At 50.8% G+C, this 19,429-nt stretch overlaps 1 pseudogene; it reads left to right on the top strand.

Annotated features, from left to right (window-relative positions):
• The first annotated feature begins 1,128 nt into the window (after positions 1–1,128).
• On the top strand, positions 1,129–3,968 carry LOC117075641 (annotated as a pseudogene).
• Positions 3,969–19,429: the final 15,461 nt, after the last annotated feature.

Here is a 19,429-nt window from a genome sequence, read left to right as displayed (position 1 = left end):
CTCCTGAGTAGCTGGGACTACAGGTGCCCGCCACCTCGCCCGGCTAGTTTTTTGTATTTTTTAGTAGAGACGGGGTTTCACCATATTAGCCAGGATGGTCTCGATCTCCTGACCTCGTGATCCGCCCATCTCAGCCTCCCAAAGTGTTGGGATTACAGGCTTGAGCCACCGCGACCGGCCGCTTTTTTAATTTATAAGCAGCAATTATCTCACCCCATCTGCTACTCACCTGTTAATTCTATCTATTATGTCCTTGGTTTAACAGAGATTCTTAATTTTGATATAGTCAAATGTATCTTTTCTTCTCCTTTGCTATGGGATCAACTTCAAGTTTTTCTCAACTCTAGGCCACAAAGACAAGTGTCTACTTTTTCTTCAATTAGCCTAACAGTTTTGTCTTTTATCATTAGCTCTGAGATGCTGCTGAATTCCAGATTTGTACATGTTGTAAAGGAGGAGTTTTTTTCTCCATATACTAAACCAGTTTTCCCAAAATCTTGTTCTACATAATCCAATTGTGTTATATTCTTTCCATTTAATCTAGTTGCCTCTTTCTACACCAACACCACACTATTTTTTTTAATTAATGTTTTATCAAAATGTGGTTTACAGTCTGGTAGGGCTAGTCTTCCTATAGTAACTTTTTTTTCCCTAAAGTGACTTACAATTCATGAAAAATTATTCCTCCACATACATTTTAGAATATGTTTGTTAAGGTCCTCAAAGAAATTGAGCTGGAATTTATATTTAGTCTGTAGTTAATTTGTAGGTTAAATTGGGAAGAATTGGTACCTTTATGGGTTTTTTTTGTTTTTGTTTGCTTGTTTACTTTGAGATGGAGTCTCGCTCTGTCACCCAGGCTGGAGTGCAGTGGCGCAGTCTTGGCTTGCTGCAACCAACTAAAAATACAAAAATTAGCCAAGCATGGTGGCACACCTGTAATCCCAACTACTCGGGAGGCTGAGGCAAGAGAATTGCTTGAACCTGGGAGGCGGAGGTTGCAGTGAGCCGAGATTGCACCACTGCACTCCAGCCTGGCAAACAGAGGGAGACTCTGTCTCAAAAGAAAAAAAGAAAAAGAAAGTTGAGGCTTCCTGAAGCTACACACCACACACCCCCATCCACCACCCAGCGAGTGGTAGAGTCCTGCAGCTCAGCAGATCACCTCCTCAACAAAACCTGTGTTTGCTTTCTTCTGGCACAGAGGGACTGAATCAAGGTCAGGTTCAGACCCAGCCTCTGAGGAGGGACCTGAACTGGCCTGGGGAGCTACACCTTGGGGGCTTTCTCAGGAGCCAGCAGAGAAGCCTCCAGCACCAGCCTGGGGATGGAGCTGCAGCGACCAGGACCGGGAGGCTGAAATACCCGCCTCACTCCCAGCCCAGCTCAGCCCAGCCCAGAAAGGGCCCAACCCTGTGATTGGTCCTTGGGTCCCTGTTGCCAGGAATTGAGTCCAAGAAAATGAGAAGGAAGGGAGCGCCTAGGTCCAGTGAGGACGGAGGTGAAATTTATATCTCTGCCAGGGCCTGGGTGCCTGCACCGCCATGGACACCACCAGGTACAGCAAGTGGGGCAGCAGCTCTGAGGATGTCCCCGGAGGTATGAGCAATGACACTGCCTCATCCCTGTCCCAGTGTCTGGGGTTTGATGGGGGAGGGGAGGGAAGAGCCAAGACGGGCCAGGGTCGTGGGTGCAGGAGAGACACCACAGGCCACAGAGCCAGTTGGACCAGGGTCCAATTCCCACTCTGCCACTTAGAAGCTGTGTGACCACAGGCAAGTTACTTAACTTCTCTGAATCTCAGTTTCCTGGGAGGAACCCAGGCCTCCAGGGCTCAGTCCTAGGGGACCCAGCATGCCGTCCTTGTTCTGTCAGGGCACTGGGGACGCTGGGTGCACTGGAGCCGGAGACCCCTCTTCCTGGCCCTGGCTGTCCTGGTCGCCACAGTCCTGTGGGCTGTGATTCTGAGTATCCTATTGTCCAAGGGTGAGTGACCCTCAATGGGGAAGCGTTGCGTCCGACCCCCCTGGGGACACAAAACCCCCATTCCATGGCGCACCAACTGCGCCCTGGCGTCCTGCTCGCGTCTGAGTGTGAGCAGAGTGAGTGCACATCTTCGGGCCGTGTGCACTCACGCGTGTGCACACGGCATATTCGTATGTGTGCGAGTACCCGCGCGTTTGTCTCCCATCGACTTGTGTGCACTTCGTGTGCGCTCTACGACTGCCGGCTTGCTCCGTGGTTCCGAGTTGGGGGACGGGCGAGGGGAGGATTCCCCAGTCCCTGGCCTTGCCTGCAGGAGCCTCTCTCCGCAGCCTCCACGGAGCGCGCGGCGCTGCTCGGCTGCCAGGACCTGCTGAGGACAAACGGTGCTTGCAGAGCGGGACGCCTGGGCCCACGGGCCGTGCGGGGCGGGAGCGTCTGAGATCGCGGAGATGGAGTCTCGGGTGCGTGGGGACTCTATGGTCCCTGAGGCTGGCCCCGGGGTGGGGAAGGGGGACCCTGAGTCCTCCCAAGTGACCCGGCGGGCATGCGTTTTGGGGCAGGAGTCGTTCCAGCCTCCAAGCAGACGGCGGCCTGGGTGCCCTGAAGAAGGAGGTCGGGGTCTGCCACAGCTGCTGTGAGGGGGCGCGGCCAAGGCTGTGGGCGCGCAGGGGCGGGGTCTTGTGGCCGGGATGGGAGGGGGGACGGGGGCGAGGCCTGCGGCGAGCCGGGCGGGACGGGCTGGTCTCCGAAGTCCCGCCCCATCCTCGCGGTCCTCGCCCCTCTGGTCCAGCTGCTCTTAGGCTCGCCGACGCAGACGCAGCTGCAGACCACGCGCGCGGAGCTTGGGGAGGCGCAGGCAAAGCTGATGGAGCAGGAGAGCGCCCTGCGGGAACTGCTTGAGCGCGGTGAGAGCCCGACACGACGCCAGCCCTGAGTCCTGGCCTTGTGCCCTGACCCCGAACCCGATCATGCACCCCGTCCTGACCCTGACGCTGCACTCTGACCTTGACTGTCACTCCTAGCGCCGGCCACACCTGGACCCTGCCCAGTTGTAACCGTCCTTGACCCTGTGCCATCCTGGTCGCCGGCACCGAGGGTACAATGACTACGGACAGGGGTCCTGACCTTTAGCTAGTCATGATCCTGCTCCTGACCTTGAGCCCAGCCAAAATCCCCATTCCCTTGACCCCGCAGTGACCCAGGACTTGGCTGAAGCCAGCAGGGACCTCGAGGACGTCCGCCCTGGGCTGTTCCTGGCGCTAGAGGCAGTGAGGCTGCAGAACAGTGAAAGTGACGGGGAAAGGGGGTAGCGGGGGGAAGGGGGGTGGGAGGGTGTAAGCGGACCCTGCCTATGTGCCTCGCCGGCCCCCCTCTTTGACCTTGGCCTGGTCCTGTGGTTCCACCCCTGGGCCCTTGGGGCCAAACCCCTACCCCCTGCATCCTCTTGGTTTGCTCGACCTCTCTGACCCTCGCCACCCTGCAGGTTCCTGTGAGCCGTGTCCCACGTCGTGGCTGCCCTTCGGGAGCTCCTGCTACTATTTCTCTGTGCGGAAGACCACGTGGGCAGAGGCGCAAGGCCACTGCGCCGATGCCAGCACACATCTGTAGGGGGCCTGGAGGAGCAGGTGTGCAGGAGGAGGGGCGTTCACCCGAGGGGGCGTGGCCGGGCGGTGGCGCGGCGCGGGAGGGGGCAGGACTCTGCAGGCTCAGGTGTCTCCTCCTTTCTAGGACTTCCTGAGTCATCACACTAGCGCCCTTGAATACTGGATCGGGCCGCAAGGCGGTGCAACACCTGTGCAAGGTTCAGGGCTCCTCGTGGGTGGACGGAGTCCCACTCAGCTTCAGGTAGGGGAAGGGCTCCTGCTGAAGCCTGGGGGCCACAGGTTAGACTCTAGAGGACATGCTTTGAGGCCGAGGCGGGCGGATCACCTGAGATAAGGAGTTCAAGACCAGCATGTGAAACATGGCGAAACCCCGTCTCTACTAAAAATATAAAAAATTAGCCGGGTGTGGTGGCGCACCAGCTAACCCGGGAGGCTGAGGCGCGAGAATCACTTGAACCTGGGAGGCAGGGGTTGCAGTGAGCCGAAATCGCGCCACTGCACTCCAGACTGGGAGAGGGAGTGAGACTCTGTCTCAAAAAAAAAAAAAAAAAAAAAGACATGCTTTGGCCAGATCTCAGGGACCCGCTTGGCTGGGACTCCATTCTTAGGGATGGGCAGGCTAGACCCTAGAAAGTGTCCTTGGGTTAAATTCTGGGCGTTAGTAAGTTATATCCCAAGTGTACTCAGGTAAGACATTTAGGGTGTCTAGGGTAGACCCAAGCAATAAACAGGCTAGAGCCTGGGATGGAAGACGGGAGTCCGAAGTCCATCCTCAGCCTAGATTTCCAGCAACACCCCCCATTCAACTGCTGCAGCCACTGCTTACAGGGGGAACCCAGTGAATCTTGGGGGTGCGAGGCCTGTGTCATGATTCTGGGCATGGGGCTGTGGATGACCCACCATGTGATGAGAAGTCTGGCCGGATCTGTGAGAAGAGGCATGGTGCTGAACCCGCCCGGTGTTCCAGAGCCATGCCCAGTGCCCAACGGGGTGCTATGCACCATCCCGGCTCCTGGAACCCACTGGCAATGATTTTCTCTTCCCCATCCACCACTGCGAGAACCAATTGGCCAGGCCCAGCCCTGTCCAGTGCCTGCACTCTGGGACCTCTGCTCTGACCTCATGGAGACCTAACCTAACCTTCACTGGCTCCAAAATCTCCATTTCTGGATCCCAGTGGTCTGACCCCACCTCTCCTCCTAGCCAAGGTCAGGCAACTGAGGAATGGAGCTATTTAGTTTTCCTGCACTTTCCTGCAAAGGGGAGAGTGGTACTTACTACAAAGCTCTCTTCACAGCCTGGGGGAGCATCAATAAAAGTTTGAGAAGTGGATCCAGGCTCCCGGCTCTGGTGAGCTCCTCCTTCCTTCTTTCTTCCCTCCCCTCCCCTCCCCTCCCCTCCCCTCCCCTCCCCTCCCCTCCCCTCCCCTCCTTCCCCTCCCTTCCCCTCCCTTCCCCTCCCCTCCCCTCCCTTCCCCTCCCCTCCCCTCCCTTCCCCTCCCCTCCTTTCCCCTCCCCTCCCTTCCTTCCTTCCTTCCTTCTTTCCTTACTTCTTTCCTTCCTTCCTTCCTTCTTTTGAGATGGAGTCTCACTCTGTTGCCCAGGTTGGAGTGCAGTGGCACAATCTCAGCTCACTGCAACCTCTGCCTCACAGGTTCAAGGGATTCTCGCGCCTCAGCCTCCCAAGTAGCTGGGATTACAGGCGTGTGTCACCATGCCTGGCTAACATTTTAGTTTTTAGTAGAGACAGGGTTTCTTCATGTTGCCCAGGCTGGTTTCAAACTCCTGACCTCAAGTGATCCATCTGCCTCAGCCTCCCAAGTGGCTGGGATTAGAAGCATGCACAACCACACCTGGCTCATTTTTGTATTTTCTGTAGAGATGGGGTTTCACCATGTTGCCCATGCTGGTCTCAAACTCCTAGGCTCAATTGATCCAGCCGCCTCAGCCTCCCAAAGTGCTGGGATTACAGGTGTGAACCACCTATGCCCGGCCCTCTGGTGAGCTCTTCTAAGCTTTATCCCAGAGGCCCTGATATGAACCCTGTGAGTGACCCCGATCTCTCTAAGTGACCTCATAGTCCTATGATGCTTCCAAACCCAGTGAGTAACCTGCACTAGGCCATGAGGGCTTGAAAGTAGGGGCACGGCTGGGCCCGGTGGCTCAAGCCTGTAATCCCAGCACTTTGGGAGGCCGAGACAGGCGGATCACAAGGTCAGGAGATCGAGACCATCCTGGCTAACACAGTGAAACCCCGTCTCTACTAAAAATACAAAAAACTAGCCGGGCGAGGTGGCGGGCGCCTGTAGTCCCAGCTACTTGGGAGGCTGAGGCAGGAGAATGGCGGGAACCCGGGAGGCGGAGCTTGCAGTGAGCTGAGATCCGGTCACTGCACTCCAGCCTGGGCGACAGAGCAAGACTCCGCCTCAAAAAAAAAAAAAAAAGAAAGTAGGGGCAGTTGCCCGCTCAGCACTGTTAAAATGATCAGCCCCCTGAGACAGAGTTTGGTTCAGAGGGTGCTGGGGACACAGGAATGGGTCAAACCCAGTCCTTACCCCCAGGACCTCCACATTCTGGTCTGGCTGGGCACAGGAACAATGTGATCCGTGATTTAACAGAGGAATGCATGGAACAGGTAGCTGATGGGCGTAGGGGAGCCACTTTTTGTTGGGGTCCAGCCTCAACACTACCCGTGGATACCCAAAGTCTGGTGATGACAAAGGAATGAGAAAAGGCCAGTTAAGATTTTAGGCTGGGCACGGTGGCTCACACCTGTAATCCCAGCACTTTGGGAGGCCGAGGCAGGTGGATCACGAGGTCAGGAGATCGAGACCATCCTGGCTAACATGGTGAAACCCATCTCTACTAAAAATACAAAAAATTAGCCAGGCATGGTGGCGGGCGCCTGTAGTCCCAGCTACTTGGGAGGCTGAGGCAGGAGGCAGAGGTTGCAGTGAGCCGGGATCGCGCCACTGCACTCTAGCCTGGGTGACAGAGCAAGACTCCATCTCAAAAAAAAAAAAAAAAAATTTTGGCCGGCGCGGTGGCTCAAGCCTGTAATCCCAGCACTTTGGGAGGCCGAGGCGGGTGGATCACGAGGTCAGGAGATCGAGACTACCCTGGCTAACATGGTGAAACCCCGTCTCTACTAAAAAAATACAAAAAACTAGCTGGGCAAGGTGGCGGCGCCTGTAGTCCCAGCTACTCGGCAGGCTGAGGCAGGAGAATGGCGTGAACCCAGGAGGCGGAGCTTGCAGTGAGCTGAGATCCGGCCACTGTACTCCAGCCTGGGCGACAGAGCGAGACTCCGTCTCAAAAAAAAAAAAAAAAAAAAAATTTTTTAAAGCAGGTCCAGAGGGCCAGTTGCTGGAGTGAAGGCTGCAAAAGACCCAGAGCTCTGGTTGCCTGGCAATTTATTGAGTACAATCTTTTGATCTAAGAAGCAGCTGGTAGGGGTGAAACGTGAAGGAGGGGGAGCGTACGTCATTGGAAAGATCTATAGCAGTGGCGGTTATATGAATTTCCTTTCAGCTAAAAGCGTATGTCTGACTACGAAGATAATCTTTAACTTATCGGGCTGCAGCTGGTGGGGGCTGGTTTTGTAGGAGCCAGGATGTCTGGTCACATTCCAGTGCTTCAGGGGAGTGTTTCAGCCCAGAACGGGTCATGCTGTCTGACCTGGGAACTTAATGGCTTGGGAAGATGATTCTCCTCAGGGACCTCTATGGTTTTCCAGAGGTGTCCGACGCAGGGCGACTGACTAAACTGGCACCCCATAAACCTTTCCACCAGCACTTGCCCCCCTTTTTTTTAAATTAATAACCACCATTGCTATCGTGGCTCGCTCGCAGTGTCTGACTTCTCTCCCGGGGCATCTTCCTCACCTGTAGACTAAAAATAAACAGCACAGACAAACACAAATTCAAGCAAAGTTTGCAGCAGTTGATCCTCCAACAGTTTTAATCCATTTCAGAGGATTCAGGTCAGAGAGCCCATCAACAGCTCCATTAAAGGCATCAGCACCAGGTAAGAGAGTTAAGTGAGCTTGAGATGCCTCAAAAACTTGTTCCTTTAATTTTGCTATATCCAGTGTTAAATTTTCCTCTTTTCCCTCTACACGGCGTTTGACCTTATCCCAATGATGCACAGAGGCATTATAAGATTGAGGAGTGATGCAAAAATCAGAAGTATTCCAATCACCCTGCATTTATATTCTATGTTCCAAGTTCATAATCTGATCTCCCATCCACAGTACTGTTTAACAGAAATCATTAATTTTTTTTTTTTTTTTTTTTTTTTTTTTTGAGAGGGAGTCTGGCTGTGTCGCCCAGGCTGGAGTGCAGTGGCGCGATCTCGGCTCACTGCAAGCTCTGCCTCCCAGGTTCATGCCATTCTCCCGCCTCAGCCTCCGAGTAGCTGGGACTACAGGCGCCCGCCACCACGCCCGGCTAATGTTTTGTATTTTTAGTAGAGACGGGGTTTCACCGTGTTAGCCAGGATGGTCTCGATCTCCTGACCTCTTGATCCTCCCGCCTCGGCCTCCCAAAGTGCTGGGATTACAGGCTTGAGCCACCGCGCCCGGCCAGAAATCATTAATTTGATTAGCTAATTTTTGATCAATTTGCATCTGCATATTCCAAAGCTTGGAAGAATTATTTTGCTACTGGTTAACATAATCAGCAGTTTGAACAGAAGAATGTAAACAACACCTGTGGCTGCAGCCGTGGTGGTAACAGCAATAATGCTCATGATTATTGCTGTAAGAGTAAAAATAAATATCTTGGTTCTGTTTAATATTCCCTTTAGAATTTCAGTTACTATGTGTATAGAAGGGGAGGCTACCCAAGGCCTATTAAGGGAAACAGGTATCTGAACTCCCTCTCGGGCTCTCACAAGCAAGATACTGTTATTCTTATCGATTGTAGAATCAATGCAAGTGAAAAGACGACAGTCAAGACATGATGTAGTTTGAGAATCAGGTAGAATATTGATTTGTCCTACTACCAACATAACAGGAGGTTTAACACAGCCCTGTAATGTGGTTGTCCATTTAGAGGTCAAAGTGACAATAAATGGAACTTTTTTACTATGGGTTTATGGGTTTTTTTGTTTTTGTTTTTGTTTTTTGAGATAGAGTCTCGCTCTGTCACCCAGGCTGGAGTGCGGTGGCACAATCTCGGCTCACTGCAAGCTCCGCCTCCCGGGTTCACGCCATTCTCCTGCCTCATCCTCCTGAGTATCTGGGACTACAGGCACCCACCACCACGCCCGGCTAATTTTGTTTTTGTATATGTATTTTTTGTATATTTAGTAGAGATGGGTTTTCACCATGTTAGCCAGGATGGTCTCGATCTCCTGACCTCGTGATCCGCCCACCTTGGCCTCCCACAGTGCTGGGATTACAGGCGTGAGCCACCGCGCCCAGCCGGGTTTGTGTTTTATATTCTCCTGTCCAAATCTGTACTGGGGTTTGGACCATCATTCATTTCCACAGTTCTGGGTGTTCTGGGCCTACTATTGGATCAATCGTTTTAGGGCGTGGAGGAGCCATACCGCTGCCTTCCCAGAAGACAGGAAAGTTGGCTTTTATTCTATCCTTTTGGGTAGGTGCCTCTTTGGAATAGTCAACTGGGAAGCCCCGCTCCTGACATCCCTTGCGCTGTCCAGTACAATTTACCGCAAGTCGCCCCTTAGGGGTCCAGTCAATGACGATTCCATAGGAGTTATTTTGCAGCACTGTTTGCCATGCAATCTTCCCAGGTCGGCACCTCTGCTTTCTTAGGCCATACTGTCAATCGTTCTGGGCATTTTTTCTTTCTTGGTCTAACTTGATGAGTAAGAATATTAGCTATATGATAGGAATTTCCTGAGGATATGACTTTAGTTTTAGATTGAAAGCTCCTTCCACTAACTATATGAATAGAGGCCTCTGATCCACGATGTGTAGGGACATAAACCATCCAGCTTTGTTTGTCGTCATCTAAACATCCTGCTGCAGGCCCCAGACGTATAGGAGGAAAGCAATAACCAATGGACACGTTTATTAACATTCCTTCCTCCTCTGGATGAATAGGGCCTCGGTTATCAGTTGGTCCAGGCACCCAAATACTGTCATTAACATAAACCTCAACCGGGGAGTTCCAACCAAGTGACAGGCCTAATTAAAGGTGGGAATGGGACATAGATCCAATAGGTATAATTTTGGGCTGCTGTAGCCCCAGAAAGGCTTACCGCCGTAGCAATTACCACAGTTATATCCACGATCCTGAGTGAATCCCAATACATCCCCGTTTTTTGTTTTCTGTGTTAGAGTTTTTTGATTGCAGAGCATAGATACGTGCAGCCACAGGTTTGTCAGGCAAGGAGGTCACTGCTTTTATTCCCTCTTTGCTTCCTAGGATTAGTAAATAACAGAAGACAAACATGAGTATAGTTAGCAACATTTTTTTTCTCCAGTCAAAGAGTGACCTGTAGTGTTACTTGGCATCTTAGTTTCCTATATGTTATTAACGAGGAACCCCACTGGGGGTATGTTAATTATTTTAGCCAAGCAGTTATGTTATTAGAAGCTGAGAAGGCGGTGTTTGTCAAAGTAACAGGGCAGAAGAAAGACGGATTTAAGATATGAGCTTAACAGAGTGTAGAATGTATAGGTAGTAGGAAAAGTGAGAGAATGAAAAATGAATGAATTATTTGGCTTAGTCTTCTGCTTCTTCAGCATGATGTCTGGGGCCTGTGTCGTTTGTGGAAGCTGCATTGTTGAGGCTGCAGTTCCTGTAGCGTCTTTCTTAGGCTGGCTTGAATTTTTTCTTCTTTCCATCCTTTGATGAGGTCATAGTCTTCAGGCTGGTACTGGAAATTCTAGGGGGTGGTACCTGCACTAAAAGACTTTTTCAATCTTTAAAGAGCACGTTAGTGTTTTAAGAAAAACTTGTGCTTTATTTTAATGTTTAGTGGATAGGAAAACTGGATGATACCTTTTTAACTTTAGCAAATATGTTTACATACAGAATTTTTTACAGTTATTATTTTAAAACTTGCTTAGACCTTCAAAACAAAAATTATAAAACCTTTCTTGCATAAATTCCTTTTTACAACATTTTTCACGACTTTCACAGACAATCTTCAACGTGCCTTAACTTTCTTTTCTTTTTCTTTTTTTTTTTTTTTTTTTTTTGAGACGGAGTCTTGCTCTGTCACCCAGAGTGGAGTGCAGTGGCATGGTCTTGGCTCACTGCAAGCTCCGCCTCGCTGGTTCACGCCATTCTCCTGCCTCAGCCTCCTGAGTAGCTGGGACTACAGGCACCCGCCACCACGCCTGGCTAATTTTTTGTATTTTTAGTAGAGACGGGGTTTCACCACGTTAGTCAGGATGGTCTCGATCTCCTGACCTCGTGATCTGCCCACCTTGGCGTCCCAAAGTGCTGGGATTACAGGCATAAGCCACCGTGCCCGGCCTCTCCCCTCATTATTGAGAAGAGATTAGACATAGCATTAGTAGGAATTCCTAAAGTGAGCCAAAGCCAATTAATATCTCCTAACAATTTTTGAAAATCACTTAAGGTTTGTAAAGAATCTTTTCTAATTTGAACCTTTTGAGGCTTAATGGCTGTCTCCTGTACTTGCATTCCCAAATACTGAAAAGGAGTGGTTGATTGAATTTTGTTAGGTGCTATAAGCAATCCAGTGTTTGTAATTGCCTTTTGCAAAGATGAATAACATTGAATAAGCTGGTCTCTATTTTTTGCTGCACAGATCTGGAAATTGATCTCTAACAGGCTGGATAGTTCTGCTTACAAAAGTTTGACAAATTGTGGGACTGTTTAACACACCCTGGGGTAAAACCTTCCAATGATACCTGGCTGCAGGTTCTTTATTATTAACGGCAGGAATGGTAAAAGCAAATTTTTCGAAATCTGCCTCTGCTAAAGGAATTGTAAAAAAAAAAAAAAAAAAAAAAAAAGCAGTCTTTTACATCTATAATAACAAGCGGCCGGTCGTTAGGGATTATCATGGGGGATGGGATGGGAGCCCTGGTTGTAAAGCTCCTGTCGGTTGAATGACAGCGTTGACCGCTCGGAAGTCGGTCAGCATGCGCCATCTGCCGGACTTTTTCTTAATTACAAATACTGGGGAATTCCAGGGAGAAAAAGTGGGTGAAACTAGAAAAATTACTTTTTCTAGTAATTCTTTAACTGTTTCATGAAGCACCCCCAGTTTTTCCTTAGGGAGCGGCCACTGTTCGACCCAGACAGAGCGCTGGGTCATCCATTTTAAGGGAAATTGCTCCTTCACCGTAATGAACGGCAGGGCGAGCCTGAATTTTACCGCGCCCGGCCTCAAATAACTCTTGTGTCTACTCTCAGGCCAACCCATAATTTCCTGTTGTTACCCTGGAATTCTCCGAGCGCCCCGTTTACCTGCAGAGCTTAAAAACCTTTTCATCGGCCAGGCGCAGTGGCTCACGCCTGTAATCCCAGCACTTTGGGAGGCCGAGGCGGGCGGATCACGAAGTCAGGAGATCGAGACCATCCTGGCTAACCCGGTGAAACACTGTCTCTACTAAAAAAATACAAAAAACTAGCCGGGCGAGGTGACGGGCACCTGTAGTCCCAGCTACTCGGGAGGCTGAGGCAGGAGAATGGCGTGAACCTGGGAGGCGGAGTTTGCAGTGAGTCAAGATCGCGCCACTGCACTCCAGCCTGGGCGACAGAGTGAGACTCCGTCTCAAAAAAAAAAAAAAAAACTTTTCGTCCTCGAGAGTCCTCCATCTGTCTGTCCTTCGTCTTCCACGCTAGAGCATTCCTTCACCAGGTTATTTGGGGGATACCACGTTGGGTGCCAGATGTTGGGGTCCAGCGTCAACACTACCCATGGGTACCCGAAGTCCGGTGGCGACAAAGGAATGAGCAAAGACAAGTTAAGATTTTAAAGCAGATCCAGGGGACCAGTTGCTCGAGTGAAGGCTGCAAAAGGCCCAGAGCTCTGGTTGCCTGACAATGTATTGAGTACAGTCTTTTGATCTAAGAAGCAGCTGGTACGGGGTAAAATGGTGAAGGAGGGGGAGTGTACGTCATTGGAAAGATCTATAGCAGTGGCGGTTGTATGACTTTCCTTTAAGCCAAAAGCATATGTCTAACTATGAAGATAATCTTTAACTTATCGGGCTGCAGCTGGTGGGGGCTGGTTTTACAAGGAGCCAGGATGTCTGATCACATTCCAGTGCTTCAAGGGAGTGTTTCAGCCCAGGGCATTCTGTGTAAAGCCGCAGAGCAGGTCATGCTCTCTGACCTGGGAACTTAATGGTTTGGGGAGATGATTCTCCTCAGGGCCCCCTACGGTTTCCCAGAGGTGTCCTACGCAGGCGTGACTGCCTAAACTGGCACCCCATAAACCTTTCCACCAGCACTTTTGTTTCAGGCTCCTGGCTGTGGTGAGCTCTTCTTTTTTTGGTTTTGTTTCATTTATTTATCTATCTATCTATCTATCTATCTATCTATCTATCTATCAGATGGAGTCTCACTCTGTCGCCCAGGCTGGAGTGCAATGGCGCGATCTCGGCTCATTGCCACCTCTGCCTCCTGGGTTCAAGCGATTCTTCTGCCTCAGCCTCTTGAGTAGCTGGGATTACAGGCATGAGCCACCACGCTCAGCTAATTCCTGTATTTTTAGTAGAGACAGGGTTTTGCCATGTTGGCCAGGCTGGTCTCAAACCCCTGACCTCAGGTAATCCACCTGCCTCGGCCTCCCAAAGTGCCAGGATTACAGGTATGAGCCACCCCGCCCAGCCAAAAACAATTTTAAAATAAATGAGCTGGCCGGGCAAGGTAATCCCGGCACTTTGGGAGGCTGAGGTGGAAATATTACTTGAGACCAGGAGTTCAAGACCAGCCTAGCCAACACAGTGAAACCCCATCTCTACTAAAAATACAAAAAAAAAAAAAAAGTGGGTGTGGTGGCACATTCCTGTAATCCCAGCCACTTGGGAGGCGGAGCTTGCAGTGAGCCAAGATTGTGCCACTGCACTCCAGCCTGGGCGACAGAGCATGACTCTGTCTCAAAAAGTAAACAAAAATGAGCTGGGCATGGCATGGTGGTACATGCCTGTAGTCCTGTCTGTTCAGGAGGGTGAGGCAGGAGGGTCACTTGAGCCCAGGAGTTGAAGGTTACAGTGAGCTATGATCACGACACTGCAGTCCAGCTGGGTGACAGAAAACAACCTTGTCTCTATTTAAAAAACAAATCAGGCCGGGCACGATGGCTCACGCCTGTAATCCCAGCACTTTGGGAGGCCGAGGCAGGCGGATCACGAGGTCAGGAGATCGAGACCATCCTGGCTAACACGGTAATACCCTGTCTCTACTAAAAAAAAAAGATACAAAAAATTAGCCAGGCGTGGTGGCAGGTGCCTGTAGTCCCAGCTACTTGGGAGGCTGAGGCAGGAGAATGGCATGAACCCGGGAGGCGAACCTTGCAGTGAGCCAAGATCGTGCCACTGTACTCCAGCCTGGGCGACAGAGCGAGACTCCACCTTAAAAAAAAAAAAAGGCCAGGCACGGTGGCTCACACCTGTAATCCCAGCACTTTGGGAGTCCTAGGCCAGTGGATTGCCTGAGCTCAGGAGTTTGAGACCAGCCTGGGCAATATGGCGAAACCTGTTTCTGCCAAAAATACAAAAAATTAACTGGGCGTGGTGGCACACACCTGTGGTCCCATCTACTCAGGAGGTTGAGGTGAGAGGCTTGAGCCTGGGGGCAGAGGTTCCAGTGAGCTGAGGTCACGCCACTGCACTCCAGCCTGGGTGACAGAGCAAGACCCTGCCTCACAAAAAAAAAGGGGGGGGGCCTTTCCCTGCAGAAGCCCTTTGTGATTTCCTGAGAGGCTGATAGGACAGAACCCGTTCTCATGCTGCTAATAAAGACATACCCGAGACTGGGTAATTTATAAAGAAAAGAGGTTCAGACTAGGTGCAGTGTCTCACGCCTGTAATCCTAGCACTTTGGGAGGCCAAGGCAGGCAGATCACCTGAGGCCAGGTGGGTTCTTGGATCTCACACAAGAAAGAAATCAGGGCAAGTCCATAGAGTAAAGTGAAAGCAAGTTTATTTGGAAAGTAAAGGAATAAAGAATGGTTACTCCACAGACAGAGCAGCCCTGAGGGCTGCTGGTTGCCCATTTTTATGGTTATTTCTTGATAATGTGCTAAACAAGGGGTGATTATTCATGCCTCCCCCTTTTAGACCATAGAGGGTAACTTCTTGCTGTTACCATGGCATTTGTAAAACTGTCATGGCACTGTCATGGGAGTGTAGCAGTGAGGACGCCCAGAGATCACTGCTGTCACCATCTTGGTTTTGGTGGGTTTTGGCCGGCTTCTTTACTGCAACCTGTGTTATCAGCAAAGTCTTTAAAACCTGTATTTTGTGCCGACCTCCTATCTCATCCTGTGACAGAATGCCTAACCATCTGGGAATGCAGCTCCCAGGAGGTTTCAGCCTCATTTTACCCAGCTCCTATTTAAGATGGAGTTGCTCTGGTTCACATGCCTCTGACACCACCACATCTGGCTAATTTAAAAAAACAATTTTTTTGGCTGGGCGTAGCAGCTCACGCCTGTAATCCCAGCACTTTGGGAGGTCGAAGCAGGTGGATCACCTGAGGTCAGGAGTTCGAGACCAGCCTGGCCAACATGGTGAAACTCCTCTCTACTAAAATTACAAAAGTTAGCTGGGTGTGGTGGCGCGTGCCTGCAATCCCAGCTACTCAGGAGGCTGAGGCAGGAGAATCGCTTGAACCCAGGAGGTGGAGGGTAGAGGGTGGAGGTTCCAGTGAGCCGAGATCACACCATTGCACTCCAGCCTGGGCGACAGGAGCAAAAGTACCTCAAAATATATATATATATATTTGTAGAGACACAGTCTTGCTATGTTGCCTAGGCTATCTGAAACTCCCGGCCTCAAGTGATCCTCCAACCTCAGCCTCTCAAAGCGCTAGGATTACAGGTGTGATAACCATGCCTGATTGGTCTCTGTTCCATAAACCTGTGGCTGAGGCTGCCTTAAGGGTCTGGGTGCCACTGTCTGGCCTGGCAGGAAACTCAGAAGGCCACCGTTCCCTAATTCCTGCCCACAGCCCACAGTCGTCCCTTCCTGAGCAGAAGTGAGAGGGCAAAAAGACATCAGGCTCCAGGCTGGACACAGACCTCTGGCACAGGTCCCAGGGAAAACATAAGCCCCATTCTAGGGCATGTGCCCAGAACTGCGGACAGCCCTGCTTGGTCTAACAGAAAGCCACAACCTCCTTCCCAGGCTGGCCCTGGCAGGTGGCCCCAAGCTGGGTCTGTGGACATTAGCTGAGGTTCTGGAAGTCTGGTGCCAGCAAGTTCTTGAGAGCCCAGGCCAGCCCGGCCTGCACGTACCAGAAAAGGAGGCCAAGTCTCTAGAGTACCACGTGGTGCCTGTCTGAGTCATGGGGCACGTGAATGGGATGTGACCTGTAGCAGATCGTCAGGGAAAGCCTCCTACTCTCAGGTCAAAGCTAGGGTGTGGCAGGTCTGTGCAGCCCAAGAGGTTAGGGAAGGGACTCCAAGTGGGTGGAGAAAGAAGACTTCCTGGAGGAGGTGGTATCAAACGACGATGAGATTTGTTAGTAAAAGAGAAGTGGGCCAGGTGCGGTGGCTCATGCCTGTAGTCCAGCACTTTGGGAGGCCGAGGTGGGTGGATCGCTTGAGCTCAGGAGTTCGACACCAACTGGTGCAACATAGTGAGATCCTGTCTCTAAAAAAAAAAAAAAATTAGCCAGTCGTGGCGGTGAGTGCCTGTAATCCCAGTTGCATAGGAGGCTGAAGTAGGAGGATTGCCTGAGCCTGGGATGTCGAGGCTGCAGTGAGCCATGATCATGTCACTGCACTCAAGCCTGGGCAACAAATTGAGACTCTGTCTCAAAAAAGAGAGAAAGAAAGAGGGAGAGAGAGAGAGAGATGAGGCCAGTAGCAGTGGTTCAAGTCTTTAATCCCAGCACTTTGGGAGGCTGAGGTGGAAGGATTGCTTGAGCACAGGATCTAGAGACCAGCCTGGGCAACATAGCAAGACCCCGTCTCCACAAAAAAATACAAAAATTAGCCAGGAGTGGTGGTGCACAGCTGTAGTCCCAGTTACTTGGCAGGCTGAGGTGAGAGAACCACCTAACCCTGAGGAGGTCAAGGCTCCAGTGAGCTGTAATCACGCTGCTGTACTCCAGCCTTCCAGCCCGGGTAACAGAGCAAGACCCTGTTTCAAAATAAAAGAAAACGTACATATATGGGCATGACAGTGTGCCGCTGTAGTCCCAGCTACTCAGGAGGTTGAGGCAGGAGGACTGCTTGAGCCCAGGAGCTCGAGGTTGTAGTGAGCTATGATCATGCCACTGCACTCCAGCCTGAGAAACAGAGCAAGACCCTGTCTCAAAGAGAGAGGGAGAGAGGGGTGAGATGATGGAGGTGAATGTAGAATGGAGTAGACATGTGTCTGTGTGTGGTGTAAAAGCTGAACCAGGAAGTGGCGTGGAGCCAACATTTTACTAACTTAGTTTGTTCACTAGAGATTTGTTGAGCACCTACTGGTTGCGAGGCACTGTGTTGAACACCAGGTCTACAGCACGAATCAGGCTAACACTATTCCCCATTGGGAGCTCATAGTCAGGACAGGGGAGACAGATCGGAAAACAGGAAAATTCTGCACAGGGTGCATACAAGGAGCTGGGAGAGCCCAGAGTAGGCACCTGAATCCAGGGTGACTTCCTGGAGGAGGTTACATGAAGGGGGAAAGGTTACATTCTAAAGGATGAATCGTACAAGGAGAAATGGAATGTGGTGGTGGGAGAAAGTGTTTTCCGCGAGAGAGATCAGCTGTGCAAAAATCACGAAGTCAGGCTGGGTGCAGTGGCTCACGCCTGTAATCCCAGCACTTTGGGAGGCCGAGGCAGGTGGATCACCTGAGGTCAGGAGTTCAAGACCAGCCTGACCAACATGGTGAAACCCCGTCTCTACTAAAAATACAAAAATTAGCCGGGCATGGTGGTGTGCACCTGTAGTCCCAGCTACCGGGGAGGCTGAGACAGGAGAATTGCTTGAACCTGGGAGCCAGAGGTTGCAGTGAGCCAAGATTGTGCCACTGCCCTCCAACCTGGGCCACAGAGCAAGACTCCATCTCAAAAAAAAGTCATTTCCTTCCCCACCCCATCCGTTTTTTTTTTTTTTTTGAGAGGGAGTTTCACTGTTGTTGCCCAGGCTGGAGTGCAATGGCACGATTTCTGCTCACTGCAACCTCTGCCTCCTGGGTTCAAGCAATTCTCCGGCTTAGCTTCCTGAGTAGCTGGGATTACAGGCGTGCACCACCACGCCCAGCTAATTTTTTTTTTTTTACGTAGAGACGGGGTTTCACCATGTTGGCCATGCTGGTCTTGAACTCCTGACCTCAGGTGATCCACCCGCCTTGGCCTCCCAAAGTGCATGAGCCGCCATGCCCGGCCCCTACCCTGTTTAAGAAATAACGTCTCCTCCAATAGGTCTGCCACCTGTTCCCAAGTGGATCTCCCACACTCTGCTCAACCATTCCACCAGCATGGGTCACTCTGGTCACGTCAACCACTTCTTCACCACAAACATACAAGCAATACTAATTTATCAATTTATTCCTTTAACACACATTGATGGAGAACAAAAACCTACCACGAGCCAGGTGCTGTTCTTGATACTGAAGATACAGCAGTGAAGAAAACATATTCCATCTCCTCCCTTTGATCAGCCTGCCCCTAGTTGTTTCGTAAACAACTTTATTTACAAATAATCATGTATTAGTTTATGCCTCTAATATCAGCACTTTGAGAAGCCAAGGGGAGAGGATCGCTTGGGGCCAGGAATTTGAGACCAGCCTGGGCAACACAGCAAGATCCTCTCTCTACAAAAAAAATGTAAAAATTGGCCAGGCGCGGTGGATCACATCTGTAATTCCAGCACTTTGGGAGGCCAAGGCAGGTGGATCACTTGAGGTCAGTAGTTCAAAACCAGCCTGGACAACATGGTGAAACCCCATCTCTACTAAAAATACAAAAATTAGCCAGGCATAGTGACAGGTGCCTGTAATCCCAGCTACTTGGGAGGCTGAAGCATGAAAATCGCTTGAGCCTGGGAGGTGGAGGTTGCAGTGAGCTGAGACTGCACCACTGTGCTCCAGCCTGGGCAACAGAGTGAGACTCTGTCTCAAAAAAAAAATTACCCAGGTGTGGTGGCATGCACCTTTACTCCTAGCTACCTGGGAGGCTGAGGCAGAAGGATTGCTGGAGACCAGGAGTTTGAGGTTGCAGTGAGCCATGATTGCACCACTCCAGCTTGGGTGACAGAGCAAGACCTTGTCTCTAAAAATAATAATAATAATAATTTATTTATAAAAACAAATAGGTTTTTGGTTTGGTTTGGTTTGGTTTTTTTGAGACGGAGTCTCGCTCTGTCACCCAGGCTGGAGTGCAATGGCACGATCTCGGCTCACTGCAACCTCCGCCTCCCGAGTTCAAGTGATTCTCCTGCCTCAGCCTCCTGAGTAGCTGGGATTACAGGCACGCCCCACCACGCCTGGCTAATTTTTGTATTTTTAGTAGAGACAGGGTTTCACCACATTGGTCAGGCTGATCTCGAATTCTTGACCTCTCAGGTGATCCACCCACCTCAGCCTCCCAAAGTGCTAGGATTACAGGCGTGAGCCACTGTGCCTGGCCTGTTTATGACTTTTCTGAACTACAGCTGTAAAGTCTATATTCTCTGTCATGGCCACTGAAGTCTCTGCTCAGTTGGCTTCATGGTTAGCTA

This window comes from Trachypithecus francoisi, unplaced genomic scaffold (genome assembly GCF_009764315.1).
Source record: "Trachypithecus francoisi isolate TF-2019V2 unplaced genomic scaffold, Tfra_2.0 Lachesis_group5, whole genome shotgun sequence".
NCBI lineage: Eukaryota > Metazoa > Chordata > Mammalia > Primates > Cercopithecidae > Trachypithecus > Trachypithecus francoisi.
Note: the sequence above shows the minus strand (reverse complement) of the source record. Positions and strands in the feature narration are given on the sequence as shown.